The sequence below is a fragment of the Dendrobates tinctorius genome, unplaced genomic scaffold (genome assembly GCF_039654945.1).
Source record: "Dendrobates tinctorius isolate UK_male_01 unplaced genomic scaffold, ASM3965494v1 ptg000221l, whole genome shotgun sequence".
Classification (NCBI taxonomy): domain Eukaryota; kingdom Metazoa; phylum Chordata; class Amphibia; order Anura; family Dendrobatidae; genus Dendrobates; species Dendrobates tinctorius.
Window position 1 is genome coordinate 264,190 of NW_027361888.1, and position 15,136 is coordinate 279,325.

The 15,136-nt window shown below is 46.7% G+C and overlaps 1 protein-coding gene across 1 annotated transcript in view; it reads right to left on the reverse strand.

Annotated features, from left to right (window-relative positions):
• Positions 1-15,136, reverse strand: part of LOC141058931 (uncharacterized) — a 95,316-nt gene that overhangs the window by 11,272 nt on the left and 68,908 nt on the right. The gene's annotated exons all lie outside the window — the stretch shown is intronic.

A 15,136-nucleotide genomic window follows, 5' to 3' on the forward strand; every position in this document is an offset into this window, starting at 1 on the left:
AAAGCAGAGTCACTGCACAATGTTAGTTACGTCACGTCCATAACTACTTTATTATACTCTATTATCCTGTACACAGTGGAGTAGATAGAAATCACAGATCCCACAGCAATAGCTGGAATTGGACCCTCCAACGTAAAGAAAAAAAAATCTCTCTATCTATATACACTGTTCAAAAAAATAAAGGGAACACTTAAACAACAGAATATAACTCCAAGTAAATCAAACTTCTGTGAAATCAAACTGTCCACTTAGGAAGCAACACTGACGGACAATCAATTTCACATGCTGCTGTGCAAATGGAATAGACAACAGATGGAAATTATTGGCAATTATCAAGACACCCTCAATAAAGGAGTGGTTCTGCAGGTGGGGACCACAGACCACATCTCAATGCCAATGCTTCTGGCTGATGTTTTGGTCACTTTTGAATGTTGGTTGTGCTTTCACACTCGTGGTAGCATGAGACGGACTCTACAACCCACACAAGTGGCTCAGGTAGTGCAGCTCATCCAGGATGGCACATCAATGTGAGCTGTGGCAAGAAAGTTTGCTGTGTCTGTCAGCGTAGTGTCCAGAGGCTGGAGGCGCTACCAGGAGACAGGCCAGTACACTAGGAGATGTGGAGGGGGTCGTATGAAGGCATCAACCCAGCAGCAGGACCGCTACCTCCACCTTTATGAAGAACAGGAGGAGCACTGCCAGAGCCCTGCAAAATGATCTTCAGCAGGCCACAAATGTTCATGTGTCTGCACAAACCATTAGAAACTGACTCCATTAGGATGGTCTGAGTGCCCGACCTCCACAGATGGGAGTTGTACTCACAGCCCAACACTGTACAGGACGCTTGGAATTTGCCACAGAACACCAGGATTGGCAAATTCTCCACTGGCGCCCTGTGCTCTTCACAGATGAAAGCAGGTTCACACTGAGCACATGTGACAGACGTGACAGAGTCTGGAGACACCGTGGAGAGTGATCTGCTGCCTGCAACATCCTTCAGCATGACCGGTTTGGCAGTGGTCAGTAATGGTGTGGGGTGGCATTTCTTTGGAGGCCGCACGATGTTGGGCTGTGAGCACAACCCCCATGGAGACACAATTGTGCCTTTACCTGGAGATAAATTCCCAGTGGGGGCAATTTCCAAAATGCAATAACTTAAGTGGGGAATTCAGCTCTTTTCGCACTTAAGGGATCTGTATATGGAGTCTACAAACTACAGTGGGGAAATAAGGATTTGTTACGCTGCCAATTTTGGGGCTAAAGTCACATTTTTGTGAGGAAATAAAGTAAAATTGTCATTTTTTCCTTCCATATTGCTTAAATTCCTGTCACACTGTCCGAATTCAGATATTGTCCTGTCAGAAAGGAGAATACAGGGAGCGAAAGGGTTAATAGGACTCATAGGAGGAACCGGCCCAGAAAGCAGAAGACCCACGAGTGTCCGCCACATACACTCACTGGCCACTTTATTAGGTACACCATGCTAGTAACGGGTTGGACCCCCTTTTGCCTTCAGAACTGCCTCAATTCTTCGTGGCAGAGATTCAACAAGGTGCTGGAAGCATTCCTCAGAGATTTTGGACCATATTGACATGATGGCATCACACAGTTGGCGCAGATTTGTCGGCTGCACATCCCTGATGCGAATCTCCCGTTCCACCACATCCCAAAGATGCTCTATTGGATTGAGATCTGGTGACTGAGGAGGCCATTTGAGTACAGTGAACTCATTGTCATGTTCAAGAAACCAATCTGAGATGATTCGAGCTTTATGACATGGCGCATTATCCTGCTGAAAGTAGCCATCAGATGCCTGTTCTTAGCTGAGAGGAGTGGTACCCAGTGTGGTCTTCTGCTGCTGTAGCCCATCTGCCTCAAAGTTCGACGCACTGTGCGTTCAGAGATGCTCTTCTGCCTACCTTGGTTGTAACGGGTGGCAATTTGAGTCACTGTTGCCTTTCTATCAGCTCGAACCAGTCTGCCCATTCTCCTCTGACCTCTGGCATTAACAAGGCATTTCCGGCCACAGAACTGCCGCTCACTGGATTTTTTTTCTTTTTCGGACCATTCTCTGTAAACCCTAGAGATGGTTGTGCGTGAAAATCCCAGTAGATCAGCAGTTTCTGAAATACTCAGACCAGCCCTTCTGGCACCAACAATCATGCCACGTTCAAAGGCACTCAAATCACCTTTCTTCCCCATACTGATGCTCGGTTTGAACTGCAGGAGATTGTCTTGACCATGTCTACATGCCTAAATGCACTGAGTTGCCGCCATGTGATTGGCTGATTAGAAATTAAGTCTTAACACACAGTTGGACAGGTGTACCTAATAAAGTGGCCAGTGAGTGTATATGACTGCTCTGTGCACAGGACCTGTGATGAGGTCACAGGAGGGGAGGAGTCAGGGGTCACATGATCAGGGGCCTCAGTGTGTCCAGGACTTAGTGTGCTGGAGCGCTCCCGATAATCAGCTGCGTGTGTCGCGCTGTGTGATAGTCACAGCACCTGCATGGAGGGCGACACATGCAGCTGATTATCGGGAGCGCTCCAGGGATCCGGGGTCCCGATGCAGCTATTCGGTAAGTGATATTAGCCAATAACAACTTCTCCGACGATATTCGCTCATCTCTAGTAATAACAGCTCAAAGAAATTCACCAAACTTTTCATTAAGTTTAATAGCAAGACCCTATTAAATATTGAGCACCAGCAGGATGAAGCATTGACAGCGGCATGTAAAAGTGTAAGCGCCCCTGGTCAAAATGACTGTTATTGTGAGCAGTAGTAAGATGAAGATGAAATGATCTCTAAAAGGCCGAACCTCTAAGATGACACATGGCCTTTGTATTTTAGGCAAAAATAATAAAAAAATATTTATATATAGACTTTTTTTACAATTTCATAATTGCAAAAAGGAAAAAGGGGTGATGCAAAACTTTGGGCACCCTTGGAGATTTGTGTACTGAGATAATTTTGACCAAGATTTCACACCTTAAGTAGCTTGTTAGGGTTATGGTGATATCACATGGTGACCAGGAGCTACAGTCTGAAAAAAGGGCTAAAAACCTTCACTAGACCCCTGTACAGCTGTATAATGAGGCCCAGGCTTTATAGTGAAGGGACAGGAGTGAGGGCCTGATCCCAGGAGCTACAGTCTGAGGAAAGGGCTAAAAAGCCTTCACTAGACCCCTGTGCAGCTGTATAATGAGGCCCAGGCTTTATAGTGAAGGGACAGGAGTGAAGGCCTGTGCCCAGGAGCTACAGTCTGAGGAAAGGGCTAAAAAGCCTTCACTAGACCCCTGTACAGCTGTATAATGAGGCCCAGGCTTTATAGTGAAGTGACAGGAGTGAAGGCCTGTGCCCAGGAGCTACAGTCTGAGGAAAGGGCTAAAAAGCCTTCTCTAGACCCCTGTACAGCTGTATAATGAGGCCCAGGCTTTATAGTGAAGGGACAGGAGTGAGCGCCTGTTCCCAGGAGCTACAGTCTGACAGTCTGAGGAAAGGGCTAAAAAGCCTTCACTAGACCCCTGTACAGCTGTATAATGAGGCCCAGGCTTTATAGTGAAGGGACAGGAGTGAGGGCCTGTGCCCAGGAGCTACAGTCTGAGGAAAGGGCTAAAAAGCCTTCACTAGACCCCTGTACAGCTGTATAATGAGGCCCAGGCTTTATAGTGAAGGGACAGGAGTGAGGGCCTGTGCCCAGGAGCTACAGTCTGAGGAAAGGGCTAAAAAGCCTTCACTAGACCCCTGTACAGCTGTATAATGAGGCCCAGGCTTTATAGTAAGGGGACAGGAGTGGGGGCCTGTTCCCAGGAGCTACAGTCTGAGGAAAGGGCTAAAAAGCCTTCACTAGACCCCTGTACAGCTGTATAATCAGGCCCAGGCTTTATAGTGAGGGGACAGGAGTGAGGGCCTGAGCCCAGGAGCTACAGTCTGAGGAAAGGGCTAAAAAGCCTTCACTAGACCCCTGTACAGCTGTATAATGAGGCCCAGGCTTTATAGTGAAGGGACAGGAGTGAGGGCCTGTTCCCAGGAGCTACAGTCTGAGGAAAGGGCTAAAAAGCCTTCACTAGACCCCTGTACAGCTGTATAATGAGGCCCAGGCTTTATAGTGAAGAGACAGGACTGAGGGCCTGATCCCAGGAGCTACAGACTGAGGAAAGGGCTAAAAAGCCTTCACTAGACCCCTGTACAGCAGTATAATGAGGCTCAGGCTTTACATTGAAGGGACAGGAGTGAGGGCCTGTTCCCAGGAGCTACAGTCTGAGGAAAGGGCTAAAAAGCCTTCACTAGACCCCTGTACAGCTGTATAATGAGGCCCAGGCTTTATAGTGAAGAGACAGGACTGAGGGCCTGATCCCAGGAGCTACAGACTGAGGAAAGGGCTAAAAAGCCTTCACTAGACCCCTGTACAGCAGTATAATGAGGCTCAGGCTTTACAGTGAAGGGACAGGAGTGAGGGCCTGTTCCCAGGAGCTACAGTCTGAGGAAAGGGCTAAAAAGCCTTCACTAGACCCCTGTGCAGCTGTATAATGAGGCCCAGGCTTTACAGTGAAGGGACAGGAGTGAGGGCCTGTGCCCAGGAGCTACAGTCTGAGGAAAGGGCTAAAAAGCCTTCACTAGACCCCTGTACAGCTGTATAATGAGGCTCAGGCTTTACAGTGAAGGGACAGGAGTGAGGGCCTGATCCCAGGAGCCACAGTCTGAGGAAAGGGCTAAAAAGCCTTCACTAGACCCCTGTACAGCTGTATAATGAGGCCAGGCTTTATAGTGAAGGGACAGGAGTGAGGGCCTGATCCCAGGAGCCACAGTCTGAGGAAAGGGCTAAAAAGCCTTCACTAGACCCCTGTACAGCTGTATAATGAGGCCAGGCTTTACAGTGAAGGGACAGGAGTGAGGGCCTGTTCCCAGGAGCTACAGTCTGAGGAAAGGGCTAAAAAGCCTTCACTAGACCCCTGTACAGCTGTATAATGAGGCTCAGGCTTTATAATGAATGGACAGGAGGGAGAAAAGTGGGGAAAGGAGCCAGAAGAGCCGGACTGCCCACCACTAACCTGCAGAGCCGCACTACACATATATGGCTGCTCTGTGCACAGGACCTGTGATGAGGTGACAGGAGGGGAGGAGTCAGGGGTCACATGATCTCCGGAGTGCAGACCTCCATGGAGCCTTCTCCTCAGTCAGTGACATTCCCGCCATTATTTGCCCCTCACTACTGGCACAATTACCCCGCGCCGCCTTCTCTACACAGTGTTATGTGTGGAATGTAACGTGTGGTTTCTCTGGAGGGAAATAGACCCCACACATGAGGGAATTCTCACCAGTTACCGTCCGTCTACTATATGGCGGCATATGATTGTGCTATCGACTCCACACCAGGAGCTAAAATGCCCAAATCTCTAATGTAACCGCTATAAGAGAAGATATAACAAATTTCTCCTAAACTCACACAGCGGAGGAGGCCTCACTTGGAGCAATGTGACTCGCGCACAGAAAATCTATTCCCGGTTCTGTGATTAAGTTAGCGGCCGACAGGAAGAAGAAAGGTCTGAATTACAGCCCAGACTGGAGGAGAAACTGCAGAAGGTAGAATCGGCCAATCAGCGCTCTTCACCCCTATACTTATCTACACAAATACAAGATATGAAATGACAATTAGACGCCATTCTCACCACCAGAACGGAGAGGCGCTAACTTGGAGTAAAGCCGCGTTTTATCACCATGCCAATAAGCCTAATAAGATGCCGCTCGTAAGCTCAGAATGAGAGAGTCACTGCATATAATCTCTATAAAAGACCCTAAGGGTCAGATCTCAGCCCACCCCGATGTCATGTATAGCACTTATAATGAATACTCCCAGAGTTTGTATTCGCCCCCACAATCACCCCCCCCACTACTGGAGTCATTCCTTCACACACTACATCTACCTAACCTGACTGAGTCCGCGGCACAACAACTCCATTTACACATCTCTGAGGAGGAAATAGTTTCACCAATCAAAAAACTAAAAAGAGGAAAGGCCCCGGGGCCGGATGGTCTTACAGCAATATATTATAAAAAATGCAGCGATGTGCTGACACCACATATAAAAACCTCTGTAATTCACTACTAAATGGCTCACAGCTGCCCCCTGAGCTCTACGTGGCGCATGTAACCGTAATCCCTAATCCTAAGAAAGATCATCTCACCACAAATTATAGACCTATATCCCTCTTATACATTGACTTCAAAATCTTTACATCCATTGTGACTGACAGGATCAATAAAATCCTCCCTCACCTCATCCATCGGGATCAGGTTGGTTTTATACCAGCGCGACAGGCCCCAGATAATATTAGGAGAGCGTTAAATATTATTCATACAACTAACCTACAGCGAAAGCGACTTCTCCTGCTTGCATTAGATATGGAGAGGGCTTTCGATTCGGTGTCCTGGACATATCTCTTTACGGTTCTATCGGAAGTCGGATTCTCCCCTAAACTTATAAAGTGCCTCCAATTGTTATATGATAGCCCTATCGCTTATGTAAAACTCCCGTCACCACATCCCCCTCCAATTAATATTCAGAGGGTACCAGGCAGGGCTGTCCTCTATCTCCGGATCTTTTTGCACTTGCAATGGAACCCATTGTGGAAGCAATAAGGAGAGATCAGAATATCCTGGGCCCTGAGAATATGGGAGACCAATATAAAGTCAGCCTCTTTGCGGATGATCTCCTGCTAACATTAATAAGTCCCCACACTACACTCCCTCACTTGTTTTCCCTCCTTCACGAATTTGAGAAGATCTCAGGGTTAAAGATTAACATTGATAAATCCGAAGCATTATTTGTAAATTTTCGTAAGAGCAAACTAATATAGCCTCCCATTTTGGGTTTATACACAAAGAACATTATCTAACATATCTGGGTATCAACTTAACAGCCAACAGGTCACCTCTGTTTAGGTGGAATTACACTCCACTGATCCAAAACTTCCAGAGGGACCTGGATAGATGGGCTTCCTCAAAGTTATCCTGGCTCGGCAGAACACATGCATTAAAAATGGTGTCACTGCCTCGCTTCTTATATCTATTTAGGTCCCTCCCAATTATGGTACCAGCCAGAACGATCACTCATTCACACTCTATGAGGTCTAAGTTTGTTTGGCTAGGAAAACAACCCAGAATTTATGTTCCGTCACAGAAAAGAAGGGGGTTTATCCCTCCCTAATTTTACACTTTATTACAAGTCGGCACAGATTGCTCCATTAATAAGTGCGTGTTCATATCCCAATAGTCCGAGATGGGTTATTCTGGAATCATTTCTCTCCAAACCATTCTCTTTATCAGGCCTAATGTGGACCACAGACCGACTTCCACGGGGGTTAATGAATGTGGCTCCTTTTACAGTCCACTCGTTGCTTCTTTGGAGCAAAGTCCGGTTTAAATATAACTTACAATCAAGCCCTTCTCCCCTGACAGCCATATTACAAAACCCCATGTTCCCGCCAGACCTTGAGCCACAAATTTTTTCTTGGTGGAAGCTGAAAGGTATTCATGTACTTAAACATTTGTGTTCCCCATTTAATATCTTACTTGACAGACAGGAATTTGTTCAAACATTTGACCCTCCAGTTAGGGAGGTAATGCGACTGAACCAGATCTCCCACTTTGCAAAACAGATCCTCCCGAGCGGTACTACTCTCAGGGCAACCAGTTTTGAAAATAAATGTGTAAATGACCCTTTGGGCAGGGGAACGATCTCATTGATCTACTATACTATAAATTCTCCACAAAATGATAAAAAATTGAAGTATATGTTACAGTGGGAGGAGGATTTGGTGTTTGAACAGTCAATTGATGAATGGTATCGTAGCTGTGACACCATATCATGAGGTAGTCGCCAGACTTCTCTTGTGGAGACCTCCTTAAAACTATTGCACAGAGTCTATTATGCACCGGTAAAAATTCACAGCATTTTTCCTAAAATCTCGGGAGACTGTTTTAGGGGCTGTGGAATATCTGGTGACATGAGACATATTTGGTGGTCTTGTATGGTGGTTTCTGGGCTTTGGGAGAAGGTGAAGCGTCTGATAGCACAGATGTATGGTGGACCGGTTGATCTGGAACCTTTTACCCTTTTACTGGGAATCAGGCCTTCCCGGCTTCCAGAAAGCTTTCAGAAGCTAGTAAACTACTTATGTATGGCCACTAAAATCCACATTGCGGCAAAGTGGAAGTCGTCCTCACTGTCAATATCTATGGTGAAAGAGAAGATGAACGACATTATGTTATTCTCATTTGTGGCCCCAGCGTTTCTTGTAGAATAAATCCCTTTCTCACACAGTCCTGTAGTAATGACTTTGTTCTCACGTTTTGTAGGAGGGTTCGTCTGACTCCATCTTATGTTATCAGTATAAGTGCGAGAGATGAGAGACCGACGACCGCAGTTTTACCGTGTGTGTCCGGCGTCAGTTTCACAGTGTCAGAGATGCGGGGTCTGTGACCGAAACTGGGGGTATACGGGTGCATACAGCATACACAGAGGGGTCTGTGACCGAAACTGGGGGTATACGGGTGTATACAGCATACACAGGGGGGTCTGAGACCAAAGCTGGGGGTATACATGTGTATACAGTGTACACAGGGGTCTGCGACCAAAGCTGGGGGTATATGGGTGTATACAGTGTACACAGGGGTCTGTTACCAAAGCTGGGGATATACGGGTGTATGCAGCATACACAGAGGGGTCTATGACCGAAGCTGGGGGTATACAGGTGTATACAGCATACACAGCAGTCTGCGACCGAACCTGGTGGTATACGGGTGTATACAGTGTACACAGGGGTCTGCGACCAAAACTGGGGATATACGGGTGTATACAGTGAACACAGGGGGCTGTTACTGAATCTGGGGGTATACGGGTGTGTACAGTGTACACACAGGGTTCTGAGACTGAAGCTGGGGGTATACAGGTGTATACAGCACACACAGGGTTCTGAGACTGAAGCTGGGGGTATACAGGTGTATACAGCACACACAGGGTTCTGAGACTGAAGCTGGGGGTATACAGGTGTATAAAGTGTGAGAGACGCAGGGTCTGTGAGTGAAGCTAGGGGTATACAGATGAATACAGTACACACAGGGGTCTGCGACCAAAACTGGGGATAAACAGGTGTATACAGTGAACACAGGAGTCTGCGACCGAAGCTGTAGTATACGGATGTATACAGCGTACACTGTGGGGTCTGCGACCGAAGCTGTAGTATACGTGTGTATACAGTGTACACAGAGGGGTCCACACAAACACGGCTCCGCTCCGTACACCTCGTACACACACGGCTCCGCTCCGTACACCTCGTACACACAGCTCCGCTCCGTACACCTTGTACACACACGGCACCGCTCCGTACACCTCGTACACACGCGGCTCCGCTCCGTACACCTCGTACACACACGGCTCCGCTCCGTACACCTCGTACACACGCGGCTCCGGTCCGTACACCTCGTACACACACGGCTCCGCTCCGTACACCTCGTACACACACGGCTCCGCTCCGTACACCTTGTACACACACGGCTCCGCTCCGTACACCTCGTACACACACGGCTCCGCTCCGTACACCTCGTACACACGCGGCTTCGCTCCGTACACCTCGTACACACAAGGCTCCGCTCCGTACACCTCGTACACACACGGCTCCGCTCCGTACACCTCGTACACACACGGCTCCGCTCCGTACACCTTGTACACACACAGCTCTGCTACATCCACCCTGTAAACCCCTCCTGACCCCACACATAATCTTCCCCTCATCCAGCACCATGACAACCAGCACAGCAGAGTCCTGCCCACACTGAGGCGCCTGATCATGTGACCCCTGACTCCTCCCCTCCTGTGACCTCATCACAGGTCCTGTGCGCACAGAGCAGCTGTAGAAATCTCCGGCCTCGGGGGTCTCACCAGACTTCGCTCTTTTCTTGCAGGGGCCGCAGTGGATTTCATCCTGGATCCATAGAGCTGAATAGAGGAGCGATGTTCCTTCACTCTGATGGGAATTGATGGTGACGTTTGTCCAACGTCCACGTTACCGAGTAAATCCCCCCAGGACTGCAGCCGGTAAAGACCCCGATATCCACAGGTGTCCCCTTTAATTGGGGGAAAGGGACAGAAAAGCCTCTTATCCCGAGGGGAAACCCTGTACATGGAGACATCGGCCTCAGATCTCTCCTGTCCTGTTCTTCCAGAAAAGCCTCAAACTTCTGTGTGTGACTCAGAGCTGAGATCTAACGGGAGAGAAGATTCCAGTGCGGGGAAGACGGGAAACCTTCATATAGACGGCCGGTGGGGATGGAGCCAGTGACCGACTCTGGTCACATCTGTTTCTAGAGCCGTAGTAGAAGATGAAGATGTCGTCCTCATCATGAAGGAGTTATTTCTCATGTCGCGTGTAATGAATATCTCCTGCAGTATTGCTAATGCCGATTCCAGTGTCGGTAATGAGACGAGAATTAGCGTTATGGAAGATGAGTCTATGAGGAACGTGTTCAGCTGCCGACTCCGAGGAGGAAACTGCTTGTTGTCTGTGGCCTAAATATATAGGTTTTATTAGTAGATGTCAGGGAACAACACTAAACCCTGTAAGATAATAAATCTCCTCCTATGTTTCCCTTATTATCTCCAGTAATTGTATTATTACATATGATTCTTATGGTGTTACATCGGATCATCTTCTTCTCATTCAGGTCTCTACAATATCGGATCCTCTCAGTGAAGATCTTCTACAGAAGAGAATTTTCCTGATTTACCCATCAAGGATGGATATGGACAGAGACAAGATGGCGGAGAGGATGTTACACCTCGCCCTAGAGATCCTCTTCCGTCTCACTGGAGAGGTGAGAGATTCTGATGACGTCACATTACATCATTCTTATCTATGGGAATAACAGATGGACAGAACTGGAGAGGTGAGGACTCTGGGAATGTCTGTAGTGAGATTTATTAACCCCTTCCCAACCTTTGACGCCACGTAGGCGTCATGAAAAGTCGTGCCAGAACGACCCATGACGCCAATGTGGCGTCATGACTTTAAAGCCCCCCTGCGGGTCAGGTGACCTAGGTCACTGAAAGGTCACCTGACCAGCAGATACAGGGGGCTTTGTTCTTCGCCACAGGGGGCGTGGCTTCACCCCCACGTGGCTACGATCGCTCTGATTGGCTGTTTCACTTTTAACAGCCAATCAGAGCGATAGTAATATTTCATCGGACATGGCTGGAGACACCGATTCCACCCCCCCACCGGCGATCGCTGCCACTGTCATCATCTGTCCCCCTCCCAGTCCCTCTGCTCCCCGCCAGCTTCCGATAACCCTCTCACCCACTCTCACCTCCCCCGGCACCTTCTAAGTCCCCCTGTCGCTCCCGGTGTCTGGCGGGTCCGGTTCATGGGCGCCGCCATCTTGGAAAATGGCGGGCACATGCGCAGTGCGCCCGCCCGAATCTGCCGGCTGCAGATTCCATTCTTTCATTTTGATCACTCTCACAGTGATCAAAATGAAAGAAAAAGTAAATAAACCCCCCGATTATCACCCCCATAGGTAGGCACAACTAATAAAGTAAAGAAAATATTTTTATTTTTCCATTAGGGTTAGGGTTAGGGTTGAAAAGAGGGTTAGGGTTAGGGTTAGGGTTGAAAAGAGGGTTAGGGTTAGGGTTGGAAAGAGGGTTATTGTTGGAAAGAGGGTTAGGTTTGGAAAGAGGGTTAGGGTTGGAAAGAGGGTTAGGGTTAGGATTGGAAAGAGGGTTAGGGTTGGAAAGAGGGTTAGGGTTGGAATTAGGGTTAGGGTTGGAATTAGGGTTAGAATTAGGGTTAGGGTTGGAATTAGGGTTAGCGTTGGAATTAGGGTTAGGTTTGTGGTTAGGGATGTGTTAGGGTTAGAGCTGTGGTTAGGGGTGTGTTGGGGTTAGGGTTGGAGTTAGAATTGAGGGGTTTCCACTGTTTAGGCACATCAGGGGGTCTCCAAACGTGACATGGTGCAACCATTGATTCCAGCCAATTTTGCGTTCAAAAAGTCAAATGGTGCACCCTCCCTTCCAAGCCCTGACATGTGCCCAAACAGTGGTTTACCCCAACATATGGGGTATCAGCGTACTCAGGGAAAAATTGCACAACAACTTTTGGGGACTAATTTCTCGTGTTACCCTTGGGAAAATAAAAAATTGGGGGCTAAAAAATTATTTTTGTGGAAAAAAATGATTTTTTCATTTTCACGTCTCTGCATTATAAACTTCTGTGAAGCACATGGGGGTTCAAAGTGCCCCCATCACATCTTACATACGTTCCTTGGAAGGTCTAGTTTCCAAAATGGGGTCACTTGTGGGGGGTTTCCACTGTTTAGGCACATCAGGGGCTCTGCAAACGTAATGACGACCGCAGACTATTCCATCAAAGTCTGCATTTCAAAACGTCACTACTTCTATTCCGAGCCCTGACGTGTGCCCAAACAATGGTTCCCCCCCACATATGGGGTACCAGCGTACTCAGGACAAACTGGACAACAACTTTTGGGGTCCAATTTCTCCTGTTACCCTTGTGAAAATAAAAAATTGCGAGCTAAAAAATCATTTTTTGAGGAAAAAAAAAATATTTTTTATTTTCATGGCTCTGCGTTATAATCTTCTGTGAAGCACTTGGGGGTTCAAGGTGCTCACCACACATCTAGGCAACTTCCTCATTGGGTCTAGTTTCCAAAATGGGGTCACTTGTGGGGGGGTTCCACAGTTTAGGCACATCAGGGGTTCTGCAAATGTAACATGATGCCCGCAGACCATGCCATCAAAGTCAGCATTTCAAAATGTCACTACTTACCTTCCGAGCCCTGACGTGTGCCCAAACAGTGGTTCCCCCCCACATATGGGGTACCAGCGTACTCAGGACAAACTGTACAACAACTTTTGGGGTCCAATTCATCCTGTTACTCTTGTGAAAAAAAATTGCAGGCTAAAAATCTTTTTTTTTTTGAGGAAAAAAAATGATTTTTTTATTTTCACGGCTCTGCGTTATAAACTTCTGTGAAGCACTTGGGGGTTCAAGGTGCTCACCACACATCTAGATAAGTTCCTTGGGGGGTCTAGTTTCCAAAATGAGGTCACATGCGGGGGGTTTCTACTGTTTAGGCACACAGGGGCTCAGCAAATGTAACATGAAACCCTCAAACCATGTCATCAAAGTCAGCATTTCAAAATGTCACTACCTCCCTGCTGAGCCCCGACATGTGCCCAAACAGTGGTCCCCCCCACATATGGGGTACCAGTGTACTCAGGACAAACTGGACAACAACTTTTGGGGTCCAATTTATCCTGGTACCCCTGTGAAAATAAAAAATTGCGGACTAAAAATATTTTTTATTTTCACGGCTCTACATTATAAACTTCTGTGAAGCACCTGGGTTTTCAAAGTGCTCACTATGCATCTAGATAGGTTCCTTAGGGGGTCTAGTTTCCATAATGGGGTCATTTGTGGGGGAGCTCCAAAGTTTAGGCACACAGGGGATCTCCAAACACGACATGGTGTCCGCTAACGATTGAAGCTAATTTTCATTTCAAAAAGTCAAATGGCACTCCTTCCTTTCTGAGCCCTGCCGTGCGCCCAAACAGTGGTTCCCCCCCACATATGGGGTACCAGCGTACTCAGGACAAACTGGACAACAACTTTTGTGGTCCAATTTCTCCTGTTACCCTTGTGAAAATAAAAAATAGCGTGCTAAAAAATCATTTTTGATGAAAAAAAATGATTTTTTATTTTCACTGCTCTACGTTATAAACTTTTGTGAAGCACTTGGGGGTTCAAAGTGCTCACTACACATCTAGATAAGTTCCTTAAGGGGTCTAATTTCCAAAATGGTGTCACTTGTGGGGGAGCTCCAATGTTTAGGTGCACAGCGGCTCTCCAAACGCGACATGGTGTCCGATAACGATTGGAGCGAATTTTCCATTCAAAAAGTCAAATGGTGCTCCTTCCCTTCCGGGCCCTGCCGTGCGCCCAAACAGTGGTTTATGACCACATATGAGGTATCGGTGTACTCAGGAGAAATTGTCCAACAAATTTTAGGATCCATTTTATCCTGTTGCCCACGTGAAAATGAAAAAACTGAGGCTAAAAAATAATTTTTGTGAAAAAAAAGTACTTTTTTTTTTTTACGGATCAATTTGTGAAGCACCTGGGGGTTCAAAGTGATCACTATGCATCTAGATAAGTTTCTTGGGGGGTCTAGTTTCCAAAATGGGGTCACTTGTGGGGAAGCTCCAGTGCTTAGGCGCACAGCGACTCTCCAAACGCGACATGGCAAGCGCTAAATATTCCAGCATATTTTCCATTCAAAAAGTCAAATGTGCTCCTTCCCTTCAGAGCCCTGCCATACGCCCAAACAGTGGTTTATGACCACATATGAGGTATCGGTGTACTCAGGAGAAATTGCCCAACAAATTTTAGGATCCATTTTATCCTGTAGCCCATGTGAAAATGAAAAAAATTAATGATAAAAGAAAATTTGTGGTGCAAAAAATAAAATGTCCATTTTTTCCTTCCACGTTGCTTTAGTTCCTGTGAAGCACCTGAAGGGTTAATAATCTCCTAGAATGTAGTTTTGAGTAGCTTGAGGGGTGCAGTTTTTAGAATGGTGTCACTTTTGGGTATTTTCTGCCATATAGACCCCTCAAAGTGACTTCAAATGTGAGGTGGTCCCTAAAAAAAATGGTTTTGTAAATATTGTTGTAAAAATGAGAAATCGCTGGTCAACTTTTAACCCTTATAACTTCCTAACAAAAAAAAAATTGTTTCCAAAATTGTGCTGATGTAAAGTAGACATGTGGTAAATGTTATTTAGTAACTATTTTGTGTCACATCACTCTCTGGTTTAACAGATTAAAAATTAAAAATTTGAAAATTGCAAAATTTTCAAAATTTTCGCCAAATTTCTGTTTTTTTCACAAATAAACGCAAAAATTATCGACCTAAGTTTACCACTAACATGAAGCCCAATATGTCACGAAAAAACAATCTCAGAATCGCTAAGATGCGTTGAAGCGTTCCAGAGTTATTACCTCATAAAGGGACACTGGTCAGAATTGCAAAAAATGGCCAGGACATTAAGGTCA